Below are 17,281 nucleotides of genomic sequence, written 5' to 3'. Positions count from 1 at the left end.
ATAATAAGTGGAAAAGTAAAGGAAACTGTCAAGGAGGGGAGAGCGGGTAGAACGGCCCAGAGAGACTGGGTGTCAGGGATGAGAGTTGAATCATATTTATGCTGCTGATTTCCAGTCCTTTTGCCAGTAGGAGTTCTGGATCTATCCTTCCAGTAGGTAGAAGCAGTAGTTAGTTAATACAAGAGGATTCATATTCTCTAAAGATACTAAAATCCAAACAGGAAGATATAATACATTTTGCATCTTGCTTTCTTAACAGTATGTCTGAAAGATCTTTCCATATTAACATACACACATATTGACCTTTTCCATGACTTCATAGAATTTGAAATTTATTTTCAAAGTTTAAGCAACTTTCCAGTTTTCAGATGTTTTATAAAGGGCTGCTCTTTCCTCTCTCTCTTTCTCTATCTCTCATACACACACACACACACACACACACACACACACACACACACACTAATAGTAATATAAAGAACAAGAAGCCACCCCAACATGAAATTTCAATTTGAATTAATGAGTACTTGGAGCATCAGATTTGACTTAACTTTTGAGATTTAATAATTGCCAGAATGGAGAGTTACGGAGTACCAACAAACAACGTTCTCTATTGCTGGAAGAGAGAAATATGAAAAAACAAGAGAAAATGTTCCCTTGTGTCGGTTTCATGCACTCAAAAGCAATAGAATTAAATGAATACCCTTGACAATGTAGAGAAATGGAGAGTTATTAAAACTCTCCAATCATAACCCCTGACTGCTGGAATCCTTGCTTCAATTAATAAAGCAACTTAACTTTGCCTTTATTGAGCTACAAGTAGAAAAATTCAACCTGTGGTTGTCTGAAAAAGTTTGTAACCATGGGTGTAAAAAACTTCTCTCTATTTCTGAACAGTTATGTTTCTTACTGCAATGAAGCAATGAGCCTGATTAAGAGACTAATCGCTGGATGCTTATATTACCATCAAATTACTCAGATTCATTTATTAGATTGCTTATAATTGTAAAACAGCTTTTTGTACCACAGAAATAGACTTTGTGTAATAATACGTATACAATTAGTCAACATAAACTTATGACAAAACCATAATGACTTTTGAGATAAAAATTTCTCATACTTCTGTTCAGTAAATGATCATTGCATTTAGGCATCATTAATGAAGTGTTAGCAATTCCCATTAATACAGTTGAGATGTCATCTTTTTTCTTTAATGGGTTTGTAAAATACAGCCAAATAATAAGCATTTTGTGAAAGTTACAGACTTCAACAGTTCTGAAATGGCTGATTTCTATGACACGTAAATGCTCTAACAGATGAGGAGAATTTAAACTACCTAAAAAATAATTCATTTTTATGGTGAGACAGACTTCATTAATTTTTTTCTAGTTGTTAGCATCCATACCAAGGTCTGAAGGCCTGGGGAAGGAAGGAGCCTCAGGCGTGGGCAGCGATATCCAGTCTGTTCTTTCAGCCTAAAGTTATGTTCCAAAGGCACACGGAGGTCACTTGACACCTTGGATGCTGTATTTTTTCCGGGAAGGGCTCTCTTTCCAATCTGATGCACTGACTCCACAGCCTCCAGGTCGCCCTTACTCTCATTTTTCCCCCATCTGGTCAAGCTTGTATGGGTTGTCAAGATCGTTATCCTTGAAACATTTTTCCTTACACCCTCTTTGCCTTTCTTCTGCTGGTAGAAATTTTTAAAGAGCAGACTGTGTGATTTTCTCAGCCTGGCCTCAGTCTTTGTTCACTGGTTGTAGTCAAGAAAGATTCGTCTTGGGGTGTTTTTGTTTTTCCTCATGGATTGTCACACTGACTGCCTGGTCCCTCAAAGTTGGGTTAATAGTTTGTTTTGTTTGTTTCTCAGAATTTTGTCGGCTTTCTTCAGCAGTTTCTTTCTTCCATGCTGTTTTCTCAAGAGGCTAAACAGCATGTTGATTCCTGGCATTTTCTTCACTTTGTTCCAAATGGTTCTGGTTTAAGATAATATTTCTCAAAATGTAGGGTCTGAGGTTGGGACCCTTTCCTATTGGCAGTGCTGACTGTTCATTACTGTTTGTTGTTTTTTTCATCTGGTTTGGGGGGGTGGGCTTCTTAAATTCTGCCCCAAACTACCAGTTTTCTAGGACATAAGCCCCCAAGGGCAGGATCTTATTTTATAATCCACTGTCTGCCTAGTTCCAGGTTATTTTGAAATAACGAATGATTCTTCCACAAGGTGCACTGAATGATAGGTAGATCAGGTGTCCTCTGTGTATGGAAACTATATTCAGTTGTGTGGTGTGGACCCACTAGACTTAAAGCATCCGGGTGTGTATACATGTTTCCATGACAATCTTCAGTTCCTCCTCCAGGTGCACAGCTCTCCTTTCCAGTCAGTGGCAGCTCCTGCCTCTCCTGCTTCCCATAGAAGGCTACTTCTGGACATCTGCAAATCTCAGTCAGCACCAAGAATTGCAGGGGATGAAGTGCGTTTTAGGTACTTGGTCTGATTCAAATGAATGCTATATGTTAAATATTAAATACTTATATACAGTTCTAGAATATATGGAAGAGGTTTTATGATATAAATATATTTTATGTAAATATAAAATAATTTATATAATATATAAAATAATACATGTATTTTATATAAATATAATATTTCTCAACATGAACAGCTGTGTATGCACTGACAAAACCAGGAAGTATGTTGCCCGCCTGCTGGATGCCTGATCTTGAGTACTGAATGCAGTCATGGCTAGAATAACTAGCCTGCCCTCAGAGGGCTCATGATCTAGTGAGAGAAATAAGTAAATATAGATTATTTACATTTGCAACCTCATTTCAAGGATCGAATGGAAACAATTCAAATCCTGCAAGGTACAGTCATTATTGATAATAAAGATGAAAATTAAGAGAGTCTTTTTTAAAAAAAACACATTTATTTATTTATCTATCTATTTATTTCTTTGAGCGAGAAAGACTGAGATAGCGAGAGAGAGAGAGAGAGAGCACGAGTGGGGAGGAGAGGGAGAAGCAGACTACCGGCTGAGCAGGCAGCCCACCTGGGACTGGATTGCAGGACCCTGAGCTCATGACCTGAGCTGAAGGCAGACCCTTGACTGACTGGGCCACCCATGTATCCTGAAGGTTCAGAGAAGTCTTTACATTTTATTCCCCTGCAGATTGGAGGAAGAGATTGGTGATTGTTTTTTTTAAAGCAAACTGCTTTTGAAATTTTGCCTGTAATTCAAATGAAAATTTTGCATAGCATTTCTGGGCTTTAAAGAGAAAAAAAAATATTTTTGGCAACCTTAGATATCTTTAATTAAGATAGGAATCTTTTCATGTTCCTTGAGTACACACTTAAAAGTCAAAGATTCACACCAACTATTCAAATGCAAAACTCATTGAATCCAACAGCTTTCTCTTCTGCTTTTAGCTACTAGTTTATTTTCTCCTTGCTCTTTGAAAATGAATGCTGTATGAAAATGGCTAGGTGTACTTGTTAAGGTGTAGGCATAAATGGTACCATCTGGTATTATTAAAATGCATTCCTCCTAAATAGCTGTACCATGGAAGAAAGTTAACTGCTACTTTACTTACGAAACCAGGAAAACTTGCTGTGTTTATTTTAACTCAATGTCTTTTCATGGCTGTATTTCCAATGGTTTTTAAGGTTTACATAAGAGAAACTTAAAATTCTGTGTGTGTGTGTGTGTGTGTGTGTGTGTGTGTGTGTTTCCCAGTAAGTATGAGTTCAGTTTATTAAGATCTATTTCTCATACATTCTTGAAAGAACTAAGCAACTTCATGTATGTATTTTTTAACTTTAAGGAATAAGAAATAAAAAGGATAGGAAGTCAAGATATGAGCATCTTTTAGATTTTCTTCTCTCTTTTTCTCTTGATCCCAACTATCTCAAAGCAGATTTCTTTCACAGTTCCAAAGAAATGCCTATAGCAATGCCATATTTGCATTCTGGACGACAAAATAAGGTGGATGGTTTCACAATTTCTTCTACAAAACTAAACACTTACAGTAGTAAATGTGAGTCTGATATAATTCATAAGCTTGGAGAATTTGAAACTAATTGAATCTACATTGAAAGAAACAATATTTGAATAATATATCAAAAAATAAAAAGTATATATTTCCAATAAAAATTTTTTTCAAGTTACCTATTTAAAACATTTAAAATAGGAGATAGAGGAATATTCATTATGTTCCTTTCTGCCCTACCTCAGACATAAATTTTATGATCTTTAACTGACCTTTTCAAACAAAATGAAGAATCTGTTTCTGGCTGCACTAGAATGTGCAGTGGACTTGGAAGTAGACACAGCCTCAGCTGAAACTGTGGCTCAGACTTTCTCTTCTTTATCTTGCAGAATCTCCTCAGACTGACATGTGAAAGAATTTGGATTAGTAAACCATGAACTCTGGTCAGAAACTCTAGGATTTGTATCTTGGTGGTTTCAGTATGGCCTCTTGGGCCCCAAAGAAATTCCAACTGGATCATTGGGGAACTGTCTATTGTTATTCTAGGTACTTTTCCTTCATGAAATCTTTGGTGATGAGCTCCCTGGGCCCTCCAAAGACAAAATGCTTCCTCTCAGAATACATCCTCATCAAATTCAGTACTTCCTAGACTTCCTCTTCAGTGACACACAGTTGTCCTTCATGAAGATCATATCCAGGATAAATATCAGGATGCTGGTCTCAGGCCTGCCTTTTTCACCATGCAGCACCCTATCATATGGGAGGCCCAAGTTGATGAGGAGGTCATAGCAGCGGTTGGTGAGATCTACTTCCTTCACATCAAGGCCAAAGATCGCCTCCATGTACTCAGAGGCTCCCAAGGAGATCTCATGAAGAGGTCTTCATTATCTTTGATGATAATCTTTAACATATCTGCCTTTATCATTGGTTCATTCATTTGATATCTGAGTAGCATCAACTTGACACCAACGAATCTACTCCTCTCTTATCTATGGGCACATTCTTGTGTTTCAGAGACTATGAAGTGCATTTTAGTTCTTCTTGGCTATTGGATCCCACACCTGATGTGCTTGATGAGGTTGCTGTGGTGGCATTGGAAGATGAATGGAAAACTCTGAGGCTTCCCAGGAGTACTAGTTATATCAACATCAGGAGCCTCCTTCAGACTGTCGGGCTTTAGAGGATGGGAAGAGAGACAGGTCTCCTCCAGAGCCTTGGAGACCCATAAATTCTCTGGGTCTCACTGGATCTCACTTCAGGTCAGAAAGGGTAGATCACGTAAGCACTGTTGACTCTTCTAGGATAAAGGTGTGTTATATCTTGTGGATGGCAGTGAGCAGGAATGTGGATGGGAAGTGGGAAATGAGGAATCACGGCCAAATGTTGGTAATGATGCAGAGAGATGATCCACCCATACCTTGCTGGGCGAAATATAAAAGCAACACTGCTTTTTTTTTTTTTTACTACCCATCATATCGCAGAAGAAGATGCCTTCTTGAGATTCATCCTCTGAATCAGTGTAGCTTGAATTTCTGGAATCTGACAGTTGTAGATTTTCTTGGGGATATAGAAATATCCTAAAAGGCTCAGTTCTGTCACATATAAAATAGACTTAGGCTTCTTTGATTTTGAGGCCTTCAAGAGCATAAAATATAGATCACTAGTTTATTATAAAAGGATATAACTCAAGAACAGCCAGGTGGAAGAGAGGCAGGGGGCCGGTGGGGTGGGGATGGGGGCTTGGCAGGTTTGAGGGGGGACGTGCTCAGAGTTTCCACACCCTCCCCAGGTGTGCCACTCTCCCAAATCCCCACATGTTCACCAACCTGGAAGCTCTGCATTATTGTTTTTAAAACAAGCATTTTTTATTCCAAGTCCATTCCTTTCCATTTGCCCATTCCACCTTCTATGAGAAATAAGCACTTGCTCCTCCTTAAATTTTTCTTTGTTCTTGGTAGCCTGCTTGGAATCTGACTCTGTATATGTATTTTTAGGTGCATGATCTGGAACCTAATGGAATTAGAAATGGAAACATGCCACAACAGTACTTTGTCATCACCTGCCTTCTTCCAGTATCACTAGAGAGAGATGCAAAGACACAAATGACCTATTTGTCCATGGAAGCCCCTCAGTGTTTTCTCTGAGAGAGGAGGAGCAGTAATTTGAGGTCATCCACATGTTACTAGGACAAACATTCTGGGTCTGTCTAAATCCTATGAGGAGAGAGAGCTGCATGCAATGCTACCTACATCTGTATCAGGTCCTGTAGATCTGTGTGGAACTGCTAACCCATGGAAGGCTGCCCACACAGACTGCTTTCAGGTCCATATCTGGGTATCAAGAAAAATATGCAGGTAAGACAAACTCATAGCTCTGGTCACCAGCCCAGGATTCTGTCTCTGATATTGGTACCAAGGGATGGACTCCTTCCTTAATTTGTCAAGTGATTATTGCATAGTAAGCCTTTAGTTGCAGGAGATGAAAACGCAGGTAAGACCAGATGCAGTTCCTGCTCTCATGGAGCATACAGTTTCATAGAAAAGAACTAACATCAAATAATGACACTGATAGATATACACTTACAGCCTGAGTGAGAAGTGCTGTGAGAGTGAAGAAATGAGGAATCCAGCCTGGTTGCTGGGGCAGGCAAGTCTTTCCCGTGCAGCAGTGACGATGCTGTAGTAATCTGGGGAAGAGGGATTGTCAGGGAGAGGAAGGATGGTTGTTGGGCAGGAGGAGAGCATGTGCAAAGGCACTGCACTTGGAGGGAGCAGGATGATTGAGGAACTGAAAGAAAGCAACATTGTTGGGGTGTAGAGGGTCAGACAGAGTGTGGTGTGATGTGATCCTGGACAGACAGACAGGGGCCGGACTATATTGAGGTCTTCGAGAATTGGGGATTTCATTATAACAGCGCGAGAGGATTTAAGCAAGGAGCTGGTGTGGAGAGGTGAAGTTGGGGTAAGGTGACATAACCCCCAAATCCCTAGATTTCTTGTGAGTTAAACTTCTGTCAATATCCTAACTTTTTTTTTTCCTTTTTCACATTATCCATATTAAAGAACAAAACCAACCTAGCGAACTTTTAAGACCAATTTGGTTTTATTCAACAATTCATGACTAACAAATAGAAGGGTGCTTCCAGGAGTCTACCAAGTGGAAGGTGTTTAGGGGCAGAAATGAGGTGGGACAAGGAAATTATGAGCAAAAGAAAAGAAAGGGTTGTTTGAGACAAGGTCACTTTCCCTCAGGGGAAAGGGCAGAGGTCTTATCATGCAGACTGTCTCCCAAGTGTGATCAGGAAATTCCACTCCTGGTTGGTTTCAGATTCCACTCCTGGGACATGCTGAAACTGTAAGTCGGGGATTGCTTAGCAAGTGACTCCATTTTGGGCCTGTTGTTTCTGTTTAACAAAAAAATAAATTTATTTTCAAATAAATGGTAATGACTCTGAGCATATAAAGATAAATAATTCCTCAGTGGAGACCAAAAAGTTACTACTATTGAGAAAACAGAAAAATATACTGAATTATTTTTCTGGGAAACCTTCTAGTATAGAAGGAGCCAAAAATCCAAATAAAAAAAGAAGCTAAAACATAGAATAGAACCTACTACTCATATTTTTGGAATAACTTTGGAGTAACTTGACTATATATTTATAGCTAGGAAAATGATCATGTCCTCTGACCAGTAATCTTAACCTTATAAAAATTTTAAAAAAAGTTTGTATTAGTTATTAAGTTTACATGTTTGGCAAATTTTCAAAATGCATTTAACTTTGACTTTGATTTGGAGAATACTTTCGGAAATTATGATTCTGTGGAACTGCAAATTTAATCAGTATTTTGAAATATTTCTTAACTAGCTTTGTGGTCATGAGATTTGACACTTTCACTCAAATTTGTGACTTAGAGTTGGAGCAATTCCTTCCAAGGGGCATCATTCCTAAAGACGTACAGTATGAGTCAGTGACTGAGGCAGAAAAACCTTAACTTCACAACGGGCTGCGTTAAAGCCCGTTCCCTGAATCTGAGACTTACAGACATACCTCCGCCTTCAGCTAAGTGCACTTTAAACTTGGAATTTGAGTCAAACTTCGCACCCAGTCTTGCGAAGTGAAAGGTCAGCTATTTAATGGCATAATTTTAATTAAATGATAATGGCTCTTTGTGTTGTATAAAAAGTAAGCAAGTTCCAAATGGAGACTGAATAACTAATTTTAATGAGGAAATCAGACTTAGGAACACAGACAGCAAAGTTCTTATTAATTACTTTTTTTAAAGAAAATTTATTTTGTTCCATTTGCCTCTGCATTAACTTTTATAATGGAGTGTACTTCCTATATTTATATTGGGTTTTTAATTACAGCGAATGTTGCTGAGTCATCTTACCCAGAATGTGGAAAATAGAACAAGAACACTGAAGACATACTGCTCTTGGAACTTAAGATAAGTATGTATTGATTATGAAAACTCACTTTTCAATATTCACTATTTTAGAAAAAAATTTAAAGTTAGATATCTTAATTCAGAGTCAAGGTTATTTTTCTTTCAACAATGGCCATTTCTATCTCAAAACTGACAACGCTTCTCGTTTCTGGAGATAGGGTTTTAAATGTTCATTATTCAGTTTATGGTTATATGGTTAATTTAAATCATAGGAATGAGAGTGACTTTGTGAAGATTATCACAAAAGCAAAAGTAAAGATTGAGTCATCAGCAAATCTAATGGGCCTAGAAGCAGATAGGCCAATGCATGGTGTATGTTTCCATGAGCCGGTACTGGCTGCTTCCCTTTTCAACGTTGATCGACCAACTGCCTCCCTTTATTTCTCGCTTTCCCCTTATAGAAAAACTTGAAACCTGCCTTTTAGCCAAATTACACTCTGAAAATGTTCCAAGAAATCCAATGATTTTTAATTGCTAGTGCCAGTGATTTTTAATATATTTTTAAACAAAGTTTAACATAACACGTTGAAAAGTGCACAGATCATAACTGTCCATCTCAAGAATCCTCTCTTCTAAAGGGAACCACTATCCTTCCCTATATGGTTTGGTTTTGCCCTATATGGTTTGGTTTTGAGTCTTGAACTTCATGTAAGCACAATTAGACTGTTCCTTCTTTCTGACTTCTTTGTTCCTTCTTCTATATTGTTAGTTGGAGGTATTTATTTTCATTTCTGTGGAGTGTTCTATTATAGAATATGTCATAATTTACCTATTTTACTGTTGCTTTGAGTTATAGCCCAGTTTTGGTTATTTTGAAGGCTTCCATGGACACTTCTGTGCACATATTTCTCTTGAGTTATATATTTAGGAGTGGTTTGCTAGTCCCTAGGATGAATATTCCAACTTCCTTAGATAATGCCAAAAATTTTCTCAAAGTGTGGTAATAATTTAATGCCTCTACCAGTGATGTATAAGACTTTTCATTATACACGTGTTATTTTGAGTCTTGAATTTAGCTATTTTGATAGGTGATTAATAGTATCTTGCTGCATTTTTGATTTGTTTCCTTGATTACTGGTAAAATTTGTCACCGTTCACAAGTCTGTTGTTTGGATTTCCTCTTTTATGCTGTACTGGTTCAGGATACCTGCTCATTTTTTTTTTTTTACTGATTTGTAGTTTTATGTATATACATATCTCCTCTTCATCTGTGGTTTGACTTTTCACTGTCTTTTTTTTTTTTTTTAAGATTTTATTTATTTATTTGACAAATGGAGAGAGATAACAAGTAGGCAGAGAGGCAGGCAGAGAGAGAGAGAGGGAAGCAGGCTCCCTGCTGAGTGGAGAGCCTGATGTGGGGCTCGATCCCAGGACCCTGAGATCATGACCTGAGCCAAAGGCAGAGACTTAACCCCCTGAGTCACCCAGGCGCCCCTTTTCATCTTAATTGTGTCTTTTGAAGAACATACATTTTTAATTTCAATAAAATCAAATTTGTCAGTTTTTCTTTTACTATTAGTGTTAGCAGTAGGAGAGTCTGCCTTGTGTGACTGGAGGTCTCAGTTATTGGATTCCCCATGAAAAGATTTGAGTGAGAATCTATAATCAAATAAAGACAGCCAGAAGGAAACTAGCAAGCACAAAGCAGTTTATTAAAGCGGAAGTACACTGTCCACGTGGGAGAGAGGGAAGTTTGCCATGTAGAACCAGCCTCTAGCAGTTTTGGGATTGGATGTTACTGGATTTTTCTGAGCTGGGAGGAGCTGGGAGGTACAAGTGGGGCAGTCTCTGATGGAGGCTGCTTCCACCCTTTGTCAACCATTGACGAGGTTTGTACTGGTACTGTCATGGCCACCTTTCTCAATAGGAGGTGGGCTTGTGCCCTTAAAGCAATGCATTATCATGAGTCTAAGAGTTACCCTGAGCAGAAGTAGTAGAGGAGAGCTCATGCTCTGCACCGGTGGCTCTTGGTATGTCAGCCTTAATACTCGGAAGCCACAGCATGGGGATGTTGTAACCCTCGAGTTCCAACGTATAATCTGTTTATCACCCGTTTGCCTGCAGCTCAGGTCTCTATCATTCTGCTTTGAAAACTTGGGACTCTGCCTTTGGTGTTCCTTCCGCTGCTCACAGCTGGCTTTTACCTAACATTAGTACTTTTTACATTCTGTTGAAGAAGTCATTTTCCCATCCTGAAGGCATAAGAGTATCTATCGTCTTCTAAATGTTTTATTGATTTACCTCTTAGAAATCACTTTTGAACATTGTAGAATTAGAGAACAAGTCAAACAAGGCTTATAGGAGTGTTACCTAGGAAAAGTGGAGATCTTAAGTTAGATATGAATGGTTCCAAGTCAAGGGCTCAAGGAGTTTTTACCAAAAAAAAAAAAAAAAAAAAAAAAGAAAAGAAAAAAAGAAAATATAGTCTGAGCTTCAGAAGAAGGGAGATATAAATAGCATTTTTGGGGACAATGATGATTGTTCATCCTGGCATCAGTAGGCTTTGTGATTTGCCACTAATTGGATTGCAGTATGCCTGAATATGCTAAGCGATCAATTGCTTCAGAATGTGAGAATGCCAAGCCCAGCTTCCCTGAAGACAGTCAGGGAAACTGCATACCTCATTTCCAGGAAGGGCTTTGAAATCCTTCCTTGTACACTTCCAAGTACACTTCAGCTAAGAAATAGATGTTTGGAGAAATCATAGTGCTGTTTTTTCACAGTTGAATTTTTATCAATTTTTATTTGGATTCTGGTGTGTTTGTCACTGAATAGAAAAATACAACACGAGCCATTTAACTGAAAGAAAAAAAAAGTATCAAGGAAATGAGCTTCACAATTACTTAAAATGGAAACTATTCTACAATTGTTCTTTTCTTTTTCTTTTTTAAAAATAAATTCTAACTGACACTTCCCAATTAGCAGTATTTTCATGGAGTAGCTATTCAATGAAATAAAACTATTAATAGATATGGCAACAAATATATTCGTTCCACTTGTTTTGCTAAATTGGTTTCCAAACAAAGTGGTTTCAGTACTCTTAGTTGAAGAAATTATTAATGATGAGAGTAGTTGGGATTTCTGGGAAGGGGCAAGACTTGAGCTGAGTCATGAGTAAGTATGATTTTCGTCATCTGAAAGGACTGGAGTGAAGGAATGTGAATGGCATGATTTGGGCTAGATTCTTGTTGGGTGGGAGATAGTCGGAGGGTTTTCAAATTTAAGAGCGGCCTGATCTGGAAGGCACTGAAAATGAGACAGAGGTATGTGCATTTGATGTGTCTGGAAATGGGGGAAACTGTTGGAAAAATTGAAGAGGGATGAAAACCATGTTCCAGAAAGGCTACCTGGACAGTGGTGATTTTGTGGTGGGCAGGCCAGCTGAGGGACTGTGTGGTCAGGGGGTATGGCCAGGTGCTTTTGAATCAGAAAAGCCTGCCTGTGCCCCCTGCGGTACCAGCTAGCCTCCCCAGGTTTTCTTTTTCTTGTGTGAGTCAGTAATCATTTACTGGCAGGTAATTGAATCTCAGTTCAATATAGGCTTAAAAACAAGATCTACTGGACGATTACTGGATTGACTGCCAAAGCTGAGGGATTGTGGATCAACCAAGCCTGGGGAAAACATGAACTGAGGCAGTTGGGGGGGGCCTCAAGAAATAGAGCTAGAGATTTCTCTTTTCCTCTGTGGGGAAGGGCAGGGTACAGGGTAGCTTTCACTAGGGAGTGCTGGAAGGGGCTACTGGTCGCTGTGTGCTCACTCCCTCTTTAGTTTCTCTACCAAAGAGAAAAGGACTCTTTCCTTAGCTAGAATTATTAAATTCTTTTTTTTAAAAGATTTTATTTATTTATTTGACCAGAGCTTGTACCTAACTTTTATTATTTCTTATGATCTTAATTATCCCTGGGGTTGCCATATATACACCCACTCCTGCAAACACACACCCGTCTCTGTATGTAGGAATGTTACACTTGTGGTAGAGAAGAAACAAAGCAGTACTAGCCGCGCATCTGTGGTGTGTGCCGGAGTGTATACCTCATTATTCCTTTATCAGTTTCGTGTTAACTCTATTATTAATACATCAGTTCACTTGCACTTTGAGTCTTCTAAATGAGCTAATTGTATTGATCAAATGAATTCATAATCACCAGTCACCGTCCTAATTAATTAATAGCCGCAGAAGCAGGAGCAGTAACAATTTTCCGCCTCTCCAGTGTTTTACACTTTACAAAGTGCTTTCACAGAATTTATCTTATTTGATAAATGAGCTTGCGACGTGTGTTGCATCCATTCAAACAGCCCTTTAGTTGGACAAAATGCCCTGTTTAAGTGAGGGTATCTCTTTTCTCACAACCACAGAGAATGACCTCTGTTCCAAGACCTATTTCAATAATAAATTTATGTCGACACAAAGAGAGCAGCCTCACATCCACGATCACAGCGGTCCATCTGCTGGGCACTGGTCTGTGCCCAAGTAGAGCAAAGCCCCACGGCTGGGTAAGACTGGAAGGATTTCTATGACATAAGAGGGCAGAGTTCATTTTTGCTTTAAGAATGTTGAGCCTATTTAGCACTTAGTCCTTTTTGGTGATTAATTTATGGCTGATCATTATTTTTAAAACAGTTTTTGAGTGAATGTTTTTCTTACAGTTTTGCTGAGGGTTTGTTTACATAAATGGCATATATTTACCGCGTACGACTTGATGAACTTTGAGTTTCACATACACCCGTGCAACCATCACCACAACTGAAATGATGACTATAACCATCACCCCCGCCCTCAGGTGTTCACGGTGCCCCTTTGTAATTCACTTTCAACTCCCGCTCCCCAGGCAACCACTGATGTGCTTTCTGTCCTTATAGACTAGTTTGCATTTTCTCAAGTTTTATAAATAGAATAATATAATAGGTCCTCTTTTTTTTTTTGGTCTGGCTTCTTGCATTCAGTGTAACTAATTTGAGATTCGTCCATGTTATTAATGTATATAAATAGTTCTTTCCTTTTTATTGCTGAGTTGTATTCCACTGTTTGGATCATCTCCGATTTGTTTGTTCATTCACCAGTTAATGGACATTTGTTTTTTTGTGTGTTTTTTTTGTTTTTTCCCTAACTTTGCGCTCTTGCAAATCTGCTGTGAACATTTATGTACCAGTTTGTGTAGGGCTACATTCTTGCCATCATCTTGGGTAAATACTTAGCAGTGGGATGCTGGATCAGGTACTAAGTACGTGTATGTTCACTATTTAAGAAACTGCTGAGGTGCTTTCTGAAATGGAAATCAAGCTGATTGTTTACAAAACAGACCTTTCTTCAAAAAAACTTTAACTTGCACTGTTTAGAACAGTTGATTCCCTAAGTGGGTGTGTGTTTGTTGGGGAGTTAACTGTTTAAACTAGTTAATGAAAATTTGTCTTGGTGGAGTTAATACTTGTTTTAGAATTTTTGATTGACAAGCTAACATTTGTTCCGATAGATTTTTTCAAGCAATTTATTTATTTATTTATGTATTTATTTTAAAGATTTTATTTATGTATTTGACAGAGGGAGAGAGATCACAAGTAGGCAGAGCAGCAGGCAGAGAGAGAAGGGGAAACAGGCCCCTTGCTGAGCAGAGAACCTGACTCAGGGCTCGATCCTAAGACCCTGAGATCATGACCTGGGCCAAAGGCAGATGCTTAACAGCTGAGCCATCCAAGAGCCCCAAACCTGTTTAGAGCTGATCTGCCAAATATAATCTTATTATCTATTTGAGGGATTCATTTCATTACCTGGGCTAAAGCACAAGTATGTCATTCACCTGTCCTGATTTTTCCCTTGTTCCTATCAAACTTAATGGAAAGAGCTTTACTAAAATTATCCAAGTTAGGATTTTCATGACATGAAGATTTTAGTTATAAATACAAATCAGCTGAAACCAGGAATCTCAGAAAAAGATTTATTTCTAGAAATACATTTACATTTCCCTAGAATCAGGATGTAACCAAGTTTGACATAGAGAATGCACAGAGAATTGAATAATTTTTTTTTTTTTTGCTTACAACAACAATTGGTATACAATTGCACAGCCATATACATACAATTTGCACAGCCATATGTCTAGCCCTGGACTTTGGGTACCTCTTGAAATTATTCTGTTTCTTTTTCCTTATTTGTAAAGGAGGTAAAAACTACCTACTTTCTAGAATTGGGGAAGGTTTTATGCTACTTCATACTTACAAAGTGTTGAGGACATGTGGCTGGCATATGGTAAACATTCAGTAAATGCCATGTTGTCATTAATTTTCTTTACAATGTAGGCAAAAGGGTGGTAAGGGTTTCCATAAAACAGGAATTTTTTTTTCCCATAGCTTTTGAAAGAACTAAGGAGGAAGAAATCAAGATTGAAGAGAAATGAATATTTGATGTATGTCCTGATTATTAATACAACCCTACTAAGAATTAATAAAGCAAAATACTAGACAATAATTTTGACTTCAAAAATCGATCTTCAAGCTTCTTATGTCAGAATGAGAGACAGTCTCTTTGCCTAGGAAGAAATAGGGTCAGGATCAAGAATAGTAGAAGTAGCTAGAAGAGAGAGACATGGGAAGGCTTTTGTTCCACATTATTCAACAAGTATTTATTGAACACAAATGATAGGTGCCAGAGATACGGTAAGGAATGAGATTACAAGGTCTTGCCCTCCGAAACTTATTTATCATTCAGCCAGAAAAGCAGACAGGAAAACAAGCAATTACAGTGTGATGAATGCTGTAACAAGAAGGACAGGGTGATTTGAGGGCAGGCATTTTCTGTTGCAGCTTAGGATTTGTGGTGGTTTTCCAAAAAATTTGAAGGGATATGTTTAAAAACATTTTAATGGTAACAACTGAAAGGAAGGGAAATTGTGATTATAGATTACCCTCATCCTAAGATTTCCCATGGGTCCTACTCTTCTCTGGCCATCTCCCCAGGACCCCGAACTCCCCAGGCCTGCCCTCTATGCTCATACCCTCGGTGTTCCTTCCTCTCCCACGTGCCAAGGACAGGTTGGGAAGAGGACACATGTGATAGTTTCCTGTTGCAATGAAAGGTAGTTTGGGTTAACTTGGTGATGGTCCTGTCACAGTAATAGATTATTTGTTCTCTATCAATGAGATCCCAGAGAAGACAGGGAAAGGACCTGTGTTTCCTAAAGAAACACAGTCAACTAGCTTCACTCTTAGACTTTGTCCTCTTGTTCCTTCACTCTTGGATCAGGTCTTTGCATTTTCTTTTTTGCTCCAGAACTCAGGTTGAGTATCTCTGGTACAGGAGGGGATACCCTGTGACCTGCCTCTCTACTCAACTAGGCTCCCTGTCCTAGTGGTAAGCAGACTGTTATCCCCTACTTGATTCATATCAGCCACATTTCATTTAGAAAGGCCTTCACAGAGACACCTGGGTGGCTCAGTCAGTTAAGCATCTGCCTTCGGCTTGGGTCATGATCCCGGGGTCCTGGGATAGAGTCCTGTATTGAGCACCTTGCATACAAAGAACCTTTTCTCTAGCTTTTAAGGAACCATACTGAGACTATGTCTATTACAGGCATATCCCAGAGATGTGGCGGATTTGGTTCAGATCCCTGCAATAAAGCGAATATTGCAATAAAGTGTGTTGAATGAAGTTTTTGGTTTTCTGCTGTATATAAAATTTATGTTTGCACTGAACCATAACCTATTAAATGTTCAATAGCATTACATCTAAGAAAGTGTATAAGCCTTAATTTAAAAATATTTTATTGCTAAAAAATATTAGCCATCCAGAGGGTCTTGCCTCAGTGTTGATGGCTGTTGACTCTTCAGGGTGGTGATTGCTGAAGGTTGGAGTGGCTGTGGCAATTTCTTAAAATAAGACAATATGAAGTTTGCCTCACTGACTGACTCTTACATGAGTAATTCCTGTATAGCCTGCAATGATGTTTGATAGCATTTTTTTTTAAAAAAAAGATTTTATTTATTTATTTGACATACAGAGATCACACGTAGGCAGAGAGGCAGGCAGAGAGAGAGGAGGAAGCAGGCTCCCCGCTGAGCAGAGAGCCCGATGCGGGACTCGATCCCAGGAACCTGGGGCCATGACCTGAGCTGAAGGCAGAGGCTTTAACCCACTGAGCCACCGAGGTGCTCACGTTTGATAGCATTTTACCCATAGTAGAACATCTTTCAGAATTGGAATCTCTTCAAATTCTGCTATTGCTTTGTCAACTAAGTTCATGTAATATTCTAAATCTTTTGTTGTCATTTCAACCGTCTTCACAAACAACTTTACCGGTAGCAGATTCAGTCTCAAGAGACCACTTTGCTCACTCATCCTCAAGAAGCAGCTCCTCATCTGTTAGTGTTATTGCACTATTGTGGCAAGTTTGCCTTATGTTCAGGCTCCAATTCTCATTCTAGTTCTCTTGCTGCTTCCATCACATCTGCAGTCAGAACACACACAACTTTTATTAAGTTTGGCATCCTATAGGGACATTGTTCATGGTACCCCCAAACAATTATAAGAGTTACATCAAAGATCACTGATCACAGATCATCGTAACAAATGCAATAATAATGAAAAAACTTAAAATACTGGGAGAATTTCCAAAACATGACACAGAGACATGAAGTGACTTGCTTGATGGAGGGCTGCCACAATCCTTCAAATGCTAAATGTGTAAGTATGAGAAGTGCAATAAAGTTGCATGCAGTAGAACAAGGCATGACTGGACATTACTCGGTAAAGGTCAGTGTGACTTCTTCCAGAATGTACTGCCAGGCAGGTGATGGTCTCTGAAAGGAGTGGTAGAGAGTCACAGCTGTGAAGCCACTGGCCTCAGCTGCAAGGAAG

At 38.8% G+C, this 17,281-nt stretch overlaps 1 pseudogene; it reads right to left on the bottom strand.

The window, feature by feature from the left end:
* Nucleotides 1-4,247: 4,247 nt before the first annotated feature.
* Nucleotides 4,248-16,762, bottom strand: LOC116568746 (annotated as a pseudogene).
* Nucleotides 16,763-17,281: the final 519 nt, after the last annotated feature.

The sequence above is a fragment of the Mustela erminea genome, chromosome 11 (genome assembly GCF_009829155.1).
Source record: "Mustela erminea isolate mMusErm1 chromosome 11, mMusErm1.Pri, whole genome shotgun sequence".
NCBI classification, from domain to species: Eukaryota; Metazoa; Chordata; class Mammalia; order Carnivora; family Mustelidae; genus Mustela; species Mustela erminea.
Note: the sequence above shows the minus strand (reverse complement) of the source record. Positions and strands in the feature narration are given on the sequence as shown.